Genomic DNA, 9,688 nt, shown 5'->3' on the forward strand with positions numbered 1-9,688 from the left:
TGAGCTAGCCTTAGCCACACCGGCAGGGCCCCTCTTGCAAGTCCATCACCGGTCCCTGGGGGGGGATTTATTTCTCCAAAGGTGATACCTTTTTCGGTCTCCTTTCTATCTGCTTGGTTTCTTTTTTTTTTCTTTCTTTTTTTTTTTTAAAGACTCTGGGAACAAGGCTGCCCATGTACATCAGGGTTTGTCCTCTTAGTGGGCCAAGGCCCGGCCCTTCTAATGTTGGGGCTGCCAAAGGTGCGAGAGCGTCACTGTCGGGGGCCAGTTGAGGGTGAAGGCATGCATCTGAGGCCGGTGGCGGGTGTGGCCTGGCTCAGCTGCACCAACGTGGTGTTTAAACATTTATTTTTAGTGGCTGCTAGTTAAATAGCAGCCTTCATTTCGGTGGGAGCAATCTTGAAAAGTAAAAATAAATCAGATCTTTGCCTCGTCACTCATCATACCAGACAGTGCCTGTTGGGTGGACCCTGGACCCAGCACCTCACATTTCTAGGCTAAGTGCTATGCCAGTGGGTGGAGGAGCAGTGGTAGAGGCAGGTTCAGGAGGACCACAGCTCCTAACTCTTTCCCAGGCGTCAGGGGCCAGTTCAAGCTTCCGGATGGCCTCCCTTAGCCAGTTCTAGCCTGGTTTGGCTCTGGGACAGAGGAACAATTCTTCCTCTTTGCTCTTAGGTTAGGTGAGGCCTGCATGGCTGGAGCTTGGATAAGCTCTGGTAGGCTTTTGGGGAGTGTTTCCCCAAGGCCCTCAGTGGGACCTCTGTCTGCTGAGCCTGGCATTCCCACTGGGGTTGTACTTCTCAGAGGATGAGGGTAAAGGCTGGGATGGGGGTACCTGAAGAATAGAGACTCCCCCCCCCTTAATGCAGCTGCCCAGCATCAGGCCACCCCATCAAGCCCATGAGTAACTGCTGCCCCAGGTCAGCTCCCGTTTTAGGTGTGAAAACTGACTCAGTGGAGCTAGATCCATGCCCTCAGCCTAGAGCTGGTGAGGGAATGTGCCTCAGACCCAGAGCTTGCATTTCTACCCTCTATAGACCGAGTCCTTGGAAAAGGTGGAGGGAGGGAGCTCGTCCTCCCCTGTCTTTTCTGCCGTGTGAAGATGCCACACGACTCTGTCTTCTCTGGAGGAACAGCAACTAGACACCATTTCAGAAGTGGACACTAGACCCTTGTCAGATACTGAGTAACCTTGAACTTGGATGTCCAGCCCCCATAACTATGAAGAAATAGGTTTCTCTGTGTCAAATTACCCAGGTTAAAGCATTTTAGACTCATCTGAACAATGTTAGACATTTTCTCTGAGAAGCTATTTCCTATCTGTAAAGTGGGCCCATGAGGTAACATATATGCTTTATTGTGTGTATGTGTGTGTGTGCATGTGCGTGTGATTGCCCTGTATCAAACCACATCTGAGCACCTCAGTTTTGTGATCTCCTGAGCCCTACTCTATCCCTCCTTTTTCATATGTGTGTACACATATACATATATATGATTATGTGTATAGATAGATACAGACCATTTTATCGGCAAGCCTGAATAGCAACAACATTAAGGACTGTGGTAACCACAAGCTCTTCCCCAGGAATGTAGGAATGAGGTTCTGCCTCTCTAAGAGGGCAACCTAATCACAGTGGGGACCAAGCTGAGGCTGAGTGACAGCAGTTGCATCTGCTTGTCCTTTGTCTCCTGGGGACGGTGGGAAGCAACAGCTTCTTAGTCCCTGCAGGAGGATCTCCGTGCAGCTGATAGCACATCTGGTGGAGGTGGTGAGGGCTGTTGGCCTCAGCCAGTCACTTCCTCTGGCCCTCATCCCTCACTGTGGCTGCCCCCACGGTAGCTGCAGCATAGACCACAGGCAGGGCTAAATGCAGGTGGAGTCTCAGGTTTCTTTTGGTGGCAGATGATGTATGGATTATTGGTAAAAAGAAGACGTAGGATGACTGCGCCCAGATCCATGCTGGGAGCCCAGTGTGAGGGACTGACAGTCTCCATTCCCCTCAGAGCTCTGCTCCACCAGAATGGCTGGAGGAGTTCCCTTCCTAGGAAAGAGCTGCCTCCAGGCCTCTGGGCTGGGTGGATGCAGAGCACTTACCTCGCCAAGCTTGTGAAAACAAAGGGCTCGTTCCTCAGCATCTCCTCAGCATCGCTGCTGAGCTGCTCCAACTATCTTTTCAACATCTCTGCTGTGAAGGAGGTCTATGATAAAGCCAAGGCCCTGGATGGAGCCACCCCTGCAGCTTTATACTCACATAGCCCAGTTGCATCAACCTCTGAAGGCCCCTACTGGGTGGTTTGCACTGGGAAGCATCTAGACTCACCATCATTCCCTATGGCGCAAGAAGAAAACCTCCCTGCCCCTCTCCCCCGCGCCCTCCTCGCCCCCATCAGTGCTGGGGAGACAATTCAGGGCTGGAGGCATGCTAGGTTAGAGGAACACACAGAATGTGAACCTTTACCCACCTACCTGCTGCTGTTGTGCCAAGCCCTGGGTCAGCTGTTAGCAATCAAAGATGAGTGAGTGACACATGTCAACTGAGGGGCACACCTGAGACATTAATTGTTGCGGGGAAGGCAAGGCAGGGAGGAGCTGTGCAGGGCTTTCCAGAGGAGGTGAATGAGGGTTTTTTTTTCAGAGCCCAGGACCTGGTGGATGGAGCCTACGTGGCTGCTGAGTACCAGTGTGTGAAAAATAATACTGAAAGCAGAACTCTGATGAAGTCTCTCTACAGGGCCCCAGGCCAGCCCTTCTGCCTAGAGTGCTGGCAGGAAGATGCCTGGGGGGCAGATACAGGAAGACACTTGTGGCTGAGAGCATCAGAAGAAAGGAGGGGACAGGGCCTTTTCTTTCCAGCTCAGTTGTAAAGAAATGGCTTTCTACACACACAAATGCGGCTTCCCACGACTGGGGAAGGAACAGATTCCTGCTGTGTTTTACTGACGCCTTGCTTGGGCCAAGCAGGGCCTGAGCAGGCTGATGTGCCCACAGCTGGCCTGGCAGTGCCCATACTATACAACCGCTGCCTTGTTGGCCCTGCTTGGGCCCCGGCCTCTGCATGCAGCCAGAGAAACTTGGCTGCTCTGCAGTTTTCAAAATAAAGTGGTTTTCATTTCATAGTCACAAGAGAGGTTACAAAATAGAACTGGGGCTGGTGCTTCTCATATTATTTATGCAATTCTCCCCCCTGTTCCCGTCCCCAAGGCAAATCACAAAGGGGTCTTTGTTCTCTGTAAGTTCAAAGTCAGCTCCTCCAAGGGGAAACTTGTGCAGGGATTGCAAGCAAGAGGCTTGGTTTTACAACGCCTGGCTGTCAGAGCAGAAATATGGTCCGCAGCAGGGTTCCTGCAGGCCTCTGGTTACAGAAGCCAGGTCTCTGGATTTCCAGTGTGAACTGGGTGGATGGGGCACTTGGTTGGGGCAGAAGGGAGCCACTCACTTCATCCTGCAAGGCAATGCACCCAGTCCAACAACCTTGTTTTCCCCATTTGCAGAGCCAGACTTTTGTTGGCTGGTCACAAGCTGAGGAGTCCGCACAGCTCTTCAGAATGGCTCTCATACGGTGGGAGGGGTTCAATATTCCATGCTCTAGCTCGTGCTTTTAAATATATGACAGAATGAATGGCCAGGTACTGGTGTAAGAAAAAGATACTTTAAACAAGCCAAACCTGGTGATATAGGCTTGTAATCTTAGCTACATCCATGGGAGGCAGAGGAGGGGTGGGGTGGGGTGGGGTGGGGGTATTAAGTGTTAAGGCCAGTTTGGGCTACAGAGTGAGTGCTAGGTCAGTCTTGGAAGCTTAGCAAAAAGCGTGACTTGAAATAGATGAGTTTTGAAAAGGATTTGATGAATTACTAAGTGGTAGAAAATTTGCCTAGACCACACAAGGCCTAAGTTCAACCCCCAGTCCTGCCAAACAAACAAACAAACAAACAAAACCAGTTTAAGCTTGCCAATGCATAGCCCCTGACCTCTGGTTGATCCCAGACCCTGGAGGATTGCAAGCATCTGGGACTCAGTCAAATCCACAGCATCCCCCAGCCTTGAGCAGGGCAGAATATCTTCCTGCTTGAGTTCCTGTCCTGACTTCCTTTGATGATGAACTGTGATGTGGAAGCCTAAGCCAAATAAATTCTTCCCTCCTTGAGTCGCTTTGGTCATGGTGTTTCATCACAGTAAGTAGTAACCCTAACTAAACAGGACCCACCACTGCTCAGAGAATGACCAAGCCGGACAGCAGACCCATCTGGTTGACTGGTAAACTTGATCTTGTCTCTTTGCCTTCACCTGGCCGGCCTTCTCTCAGAAAGAAGGGGGTTACCAAAAAGTAGCTTTCTATCCACAAAGGGAGAATCAGCTGTTGGAGCAAAACTGGGGACCCATGTTCCTCTTTTAAGGAAACCAAAGATGAGTTTGTCCATCTCTGGGGTGATGCTGGGACAAGACAGAGAGTGGGGCATGAGAGTGGAGCATGAGGGTGTTAGAACATTAGAGCCTTCCTCCATCTCTCCAAAGAGACACAGCTGTCCCTGGTAGACGTGGAGACTGGAGGAAACAGGCCGAGGTGGAGAGTCTGGGAGGTTTCCCCAGACCTGGCCCCAGGACCCCCAGTCTTTCTGGAGCATTGATCCCCCGAGTCCTGCAGAGCAGAACTCAGGCCCTGATGCAGGTTCCTGGTAAGGCCTTTTCCTCCACCAGACTTCTCAGAAATTTCTTTGTGGCTACCAGAGACTGTGGGCAAATTCTGGGGACAAAGGGTTTGTGTCTTGTCACCACTACTGCTGGTGGTTGAGTTCACTGATAAGCATCTGTTAGGGGCTGGAACATTCACAGGGGGTGGTAGGGGGAGTTGCATGAAGTCATTTAGCACAGTCAAAAAAAAAAAAAAAAAAAAAGGCATTCTATAAAAAGTGCCACTCTGGGGCGGGGTCTATGCTCAAGCCATTTTGCATGGAAATACGTATTTCTGTATCACTGGCTTCTGCATCACCAGAAAGGTCACTGTGGAAATGTGGTCCCTGTGACCTCAGGCTAGTCATCTTAGGTGCAATGCATTATGGTATGCTGCAGGCTGCCATGGCCCACTCATTCAGTGTGGTCCTCTACAATGCAAGGGCGGGGCCCAGTTCTGCACATTCCACATACAGTCAAACTGAGGACCCCTAATTTTGTCAAGGTTAGGACTGGGGCTATGAGCCAGGCCACACGTGCCGCCTCCAAGCTTAGGTACTTTAGCATGGCCTTGTGTGGTGGGGGAAGGACAGTCACAGTATCACGTCACAGGGAGCAGGGATCCGGCTGCACATCAAACATATATTGCCTTGTTCAGTCTGCATACCACGTCTACATACTGAGTGTGATGGGTTCTTTTTGATTGTCAGCGTGACAGGGACACACCTCTAGGAGGGTCTGCGGGGGCATTTCCTACAAGAATTAACCTATGGGAAAGATCTTTTCCCATTGTGGGTGAGTGGGTAGCACTTTCCAGCAGCTGGCGCCGGTGCTGGCTCTAAGGAGGCCCAAGGAAAAGACAGTGCTGCCTGGCTGTCACATTCTCTTCTTGTCGGTATGTACAGCTGTCCCTTTGCTGTCATTACTGTCCTTCTTGGCATCAGGCTGCAGCCCATTCTACTTTCCAATGTGGACCGAAGACCAGCAACTCTCAGAAACTCTCAGGCCATCAGTGCCAGGCTGGCATCGCCAAGTCATCCCAGCTCCCCAGTTCTCAGCCCCTTCAGTGTGCAGATGGCCATAGCTGGGTACTCATCTTCTAGTGTGTAAGCTGTTCTAGCAATCCCCATTACACCATATGCACACCATTAGTGTCGCCCCTCTAGAGAACCTTGCCTGACAGAGCTGTGGTGCTCAGAGTGGATCTAGAGAAAACGGAGTTGTAAGGATGAATCTGAGCTTGAGCTGAAGCTCCAACCCAACTAAACTTGAAGTCTTCCAGTACCGTGGAACACACTGGAAACCCATGCTTATGAGCTGCTTAGAGAGCGTGTGACATAAATGCTTCTGGAACTCCTAAGTTGCCTCTTGTGAGAATCAATGAATTTAGCGACTATACATGGAAAACTTTCAATTACTTCTGGAAACCCAAGGAATGCAATGCAACGATGCTGGCTGGTTGCTTCCAGCCTCTTGGGCTAAAGCAACCAAGGGCGAGATTCTGTTCAGAGATGGAAACTTCCAGCTTCAGGTGTGCATAACTAACCTGCAGGCTTCTAAGCATGTCGCGGAAGAGATCATCTCTCCAGCAGCAACTGGACTCAAGCTGCTGAAAACTAAGCCCAAGACCCCATCATCACATGATTGGCTGTCTCAAATGCAGCCCTAAGTCTCAGCTTTGAAGGAGGTTGACAAGTAAAATGAGGCCACCGAGGCTGTGCATGGCAACGCAGGCCTTTAATCCCAGTATTTGGGAGGCAGAAATAGGGGGATCTCTCTGAGTTTGAGGTCAGCCTGGTCTGTATAGAAAGTCCCAGGCTCGCCAAGGCTACATAGTGAGATCCTGTCTAAAAATTAAAAAACAAAAACAAACAAACAAACAAAACCAACAACAACAACAAACAACTTGAAAGGAGGGCACCGACTGGAAAGAAGAGCAATTATAGACTGTGGCATAGAGCTACGAGGGTGGGGGTAGAGACCACTGAAATGAAGTCTGGATCTGATGTAACTCACACTGTTAAAAAGAGGTGCCAAGAGCTTATTTGATTGGTTGAGTGAAGTGTGGGTCAAAAGGCAGCCTGGTGTGAATGGTCTGAGTGCTCATGATAGCCCTAGGCAGGCTTAGTTGATGAAGGCTCGTGATTGAAATGCTGCAGTGATGTTGCCATTTGAAAACTGACCCTTGAGGTTCTCCACAGCTGAGTGGAGAGTGGGGTATGACTTTTACATGTACTCTGGTGCCTCATATTTGACCACATCCTCTGGATGGGGAGACCTGGTGGCACTCAGAGGAAGAATAGCAGGCTACCAAGAAGAGACTTGATACCCTATGAGCATATGCAGGGGGAGGAAGTCCCACTCAGTCACAGACATAGGGGAGGGGAGTAAGGGGAAAATGGGAGGGAGGGTGGAGTTGGAGGATACAAGGGATGGGAAAACCATTGAGATGTAATATGAATAAATTAATAAAATAAAATAAAATAAAAAAAGAAAACTGGCCTTTCACGAGGGGAGGGTCAAGAAGCTATCTGCTTCACTACTACCGCCCGAACCAGACTCGTGAGGCGGGAACCTGCACAGCTAAAGAGTCTGTTGTTTCTCAGGGTTCCAGGACTCACAGTTGCTCGACTGGATACCTTAAAAGCAGTGGAGCTAACGGGTCCTGGATGGGCAGCTCTCCTGTAATGGACAGCTCAGGCAAAGCAAGGCTGACGATGTCTGCGTCAAGGAGCCCTTTGGCACTGGCTAATTCATCATGGTGTTCCCAGAAGGGAGACAGATAGGGCGCCTACTAAGCTCTTGCTCAATCTGCGTAAAGCAAAACAAACGGCTGCCTTGAATCACAGCACAGAGAATTATGGCTTCCTTGAAGAGAAGGGCATGTCCCCATGAGGAAGACACTTATTGCAGTACTGAGTGCTGAAAACTTTTTTTTTATTATTTAATTTTCAATTTTAAACTTTATTATAAAATGTTGCAAATATAAAAAAAAGTCATACACCACAAATAACCAGACCCAACAATGTATAAATTATAAAGATATAATTTATGCATATGTGTATATGCAAACATGTGTGTGTACTTATGTAAAGACACACATGCAAACATGCATACACATACAAACATACATACACATGCATACATGACCAGTGAGTAACGAAGTTGAGCATTCCCTGAAGAAAATGAGAAGCTGAAACAGCCCAGGCACCAGCAACGAGACACCTTTCCCCTCCCGTGCGCTCATTTTTTTCCTTCATTCTCTCCATCCTTTATCCTCTTTTCAGTTCTATGCGCTGAAGAATGCTCAAGAAATCCTAGGTAGGAAACTAGAATTAGTGTGGACCACACTCATATATATGTAAATGACATCATAGTAAGAAGCCAGTCATCTAACATGGCTGCCCTGGCAGGGAGGGATGTCCACTGGTACTGTGTGACAGGTGGTTGAGCTACTGAGCTAATAATCTCTCTCCCTCCTTTCACCAAAGGGACCTAGGCCTTTTAGCAGGGTAAGTGTACATTGGCCACTGTGGCCCTCCAGTGGCCGCATACGTCAGTGGGCTTATGGGAGTCAGGTGATGATGGAGGTTTACCTAAAGTCTGATTCTCAGTGGGTCCAGGGTGAATCCAAACTCATCCTACCATTATTTCCCTGGTCCCCGTTTGCATGGTTGGAGAAGGTATATTTCAGAGTTGTAAATTTCTGCACGGTGACCCATGACCTTATGTTCTGCTGGTCCAAAGCCTTGGTTCCAAATGGGGAAGTGCTCCTGCCAGGAGGCTCAGCAAACACTCACTGAGAGGAAGCTGAGACTTCTCCTTGGGCACTTTGGGTTCCTGATGTGCTTGAGTCATCAGCTAAGAACAACAGTGTTGCAAGGGGTGGTCCATCCGGGCTACTAGGGGGGATCGGATGGCCACTCCACCAAGGGAGCAAGGAAGGGGGTGTCTAGAGTACGGGAGACCCTTGCAGCCGTTCTCAACCTTCCTAATGCTGCGATCCTTTTTTTTTTTTTTTTTCTGATTTAAGCCAATTTATTGAAATAGTTGACTTAGGCGTCTGCAACGGTGACTTCAACCTCCACTCCTGGCTCAATACTGATGGAAAGTAATCTGTTTAACAATCTCAGAAGGATTGTGTAAGTCAACGAGTCGCTTGCGGAGCCTCATCTGGAAACGATCCCAAGTCTTGGAACCTTCACCGCAGGGCGGTTTTTCTTGTAGAGATTCTCAATGTCTTGGTAGGCATGCGCACTAGTCCTTTCACTCTCAGATTCTTGTCCTTTGCGCCTCTGATCGAATCTGCGCACACCTTCCCAGCGGCTTCACGTCGCAGCTGGTGAACATGACTGGAATTTGGTGAATCGCCACCTCGAGTTCCAGCTGCGATCCTTTAATACAGTTCCTCATGTTGTGGCCCAACCAGCATTATTTTGTTGCTATTTTGTAACTGTAACTGTAACTGCTACTGTTACGAATCATAATGTAAATACTCCTGCTTCTGACGGTCTTAAGTGACCCCTGTGAAAGGGTCCTTCAACCACCGCTATCTCTTGGCATTACTGTGTCCTGTGATTAAAATCAATGGTAAACTACCACTCAATCCAGACAACGTGACAAAGGGCACAGATTCTTCAGGACTGAAGGTGTAGGTCACCCTCCCAGCTAAAGAATTGAGACTTGTTGAGGTGCTTGCTAAGTTGGAGGAAATACAGAATGGGTAGTAGAGGAAAGGAGCCACTTATAAATACCAACTTTGTCCATGTGACCAGTTATAGAGAGGATTGATGCTGTCATGAGTGTCTCTGGCCCACTTCATTAACAATATGTTTATTTATACGTGTACATTTATTAAACAGGCTTTTATGTTTCCTTCTATCTCCTTTTCTTCTACCTATTAATTTACTATTTGTTGAGATTATACAGTAGTGCTATTAAATCTAAATTATATTTCAATCAATGCATATTAGAAAGCCAAGCACTCCTCGAGGACTGTTCCAGGTGGAGGATTAGTG

General features: G+C 48.7%; 1 pseudogene; it reads right to left on the reverse strand.

Moving 5' to 3' along the window:
- Positions 1–8,725: 8,725 nt before the first annotated feature.
- On the reverse strand, positions 8,726–9,083 carry LOC127192451 (40S ribosomal protein S20-like; annotated as a pseudogene).
- Positions 9,084–9,688: the final 605 nt, after the last annotated feature.

The sequence above is a fragment of the Acomys russatus genome, chromosome 7, assembly GCF_903995435.1.
Source record: "Acomys russatus chromosome 7, mAcoRus1.1, whole genome shotgun sequence".
NCBI lineage: Eukaryota > Metazoa > Chordata > Mammalia > Rodentia > Muridae > Acomys > Acomys russatus.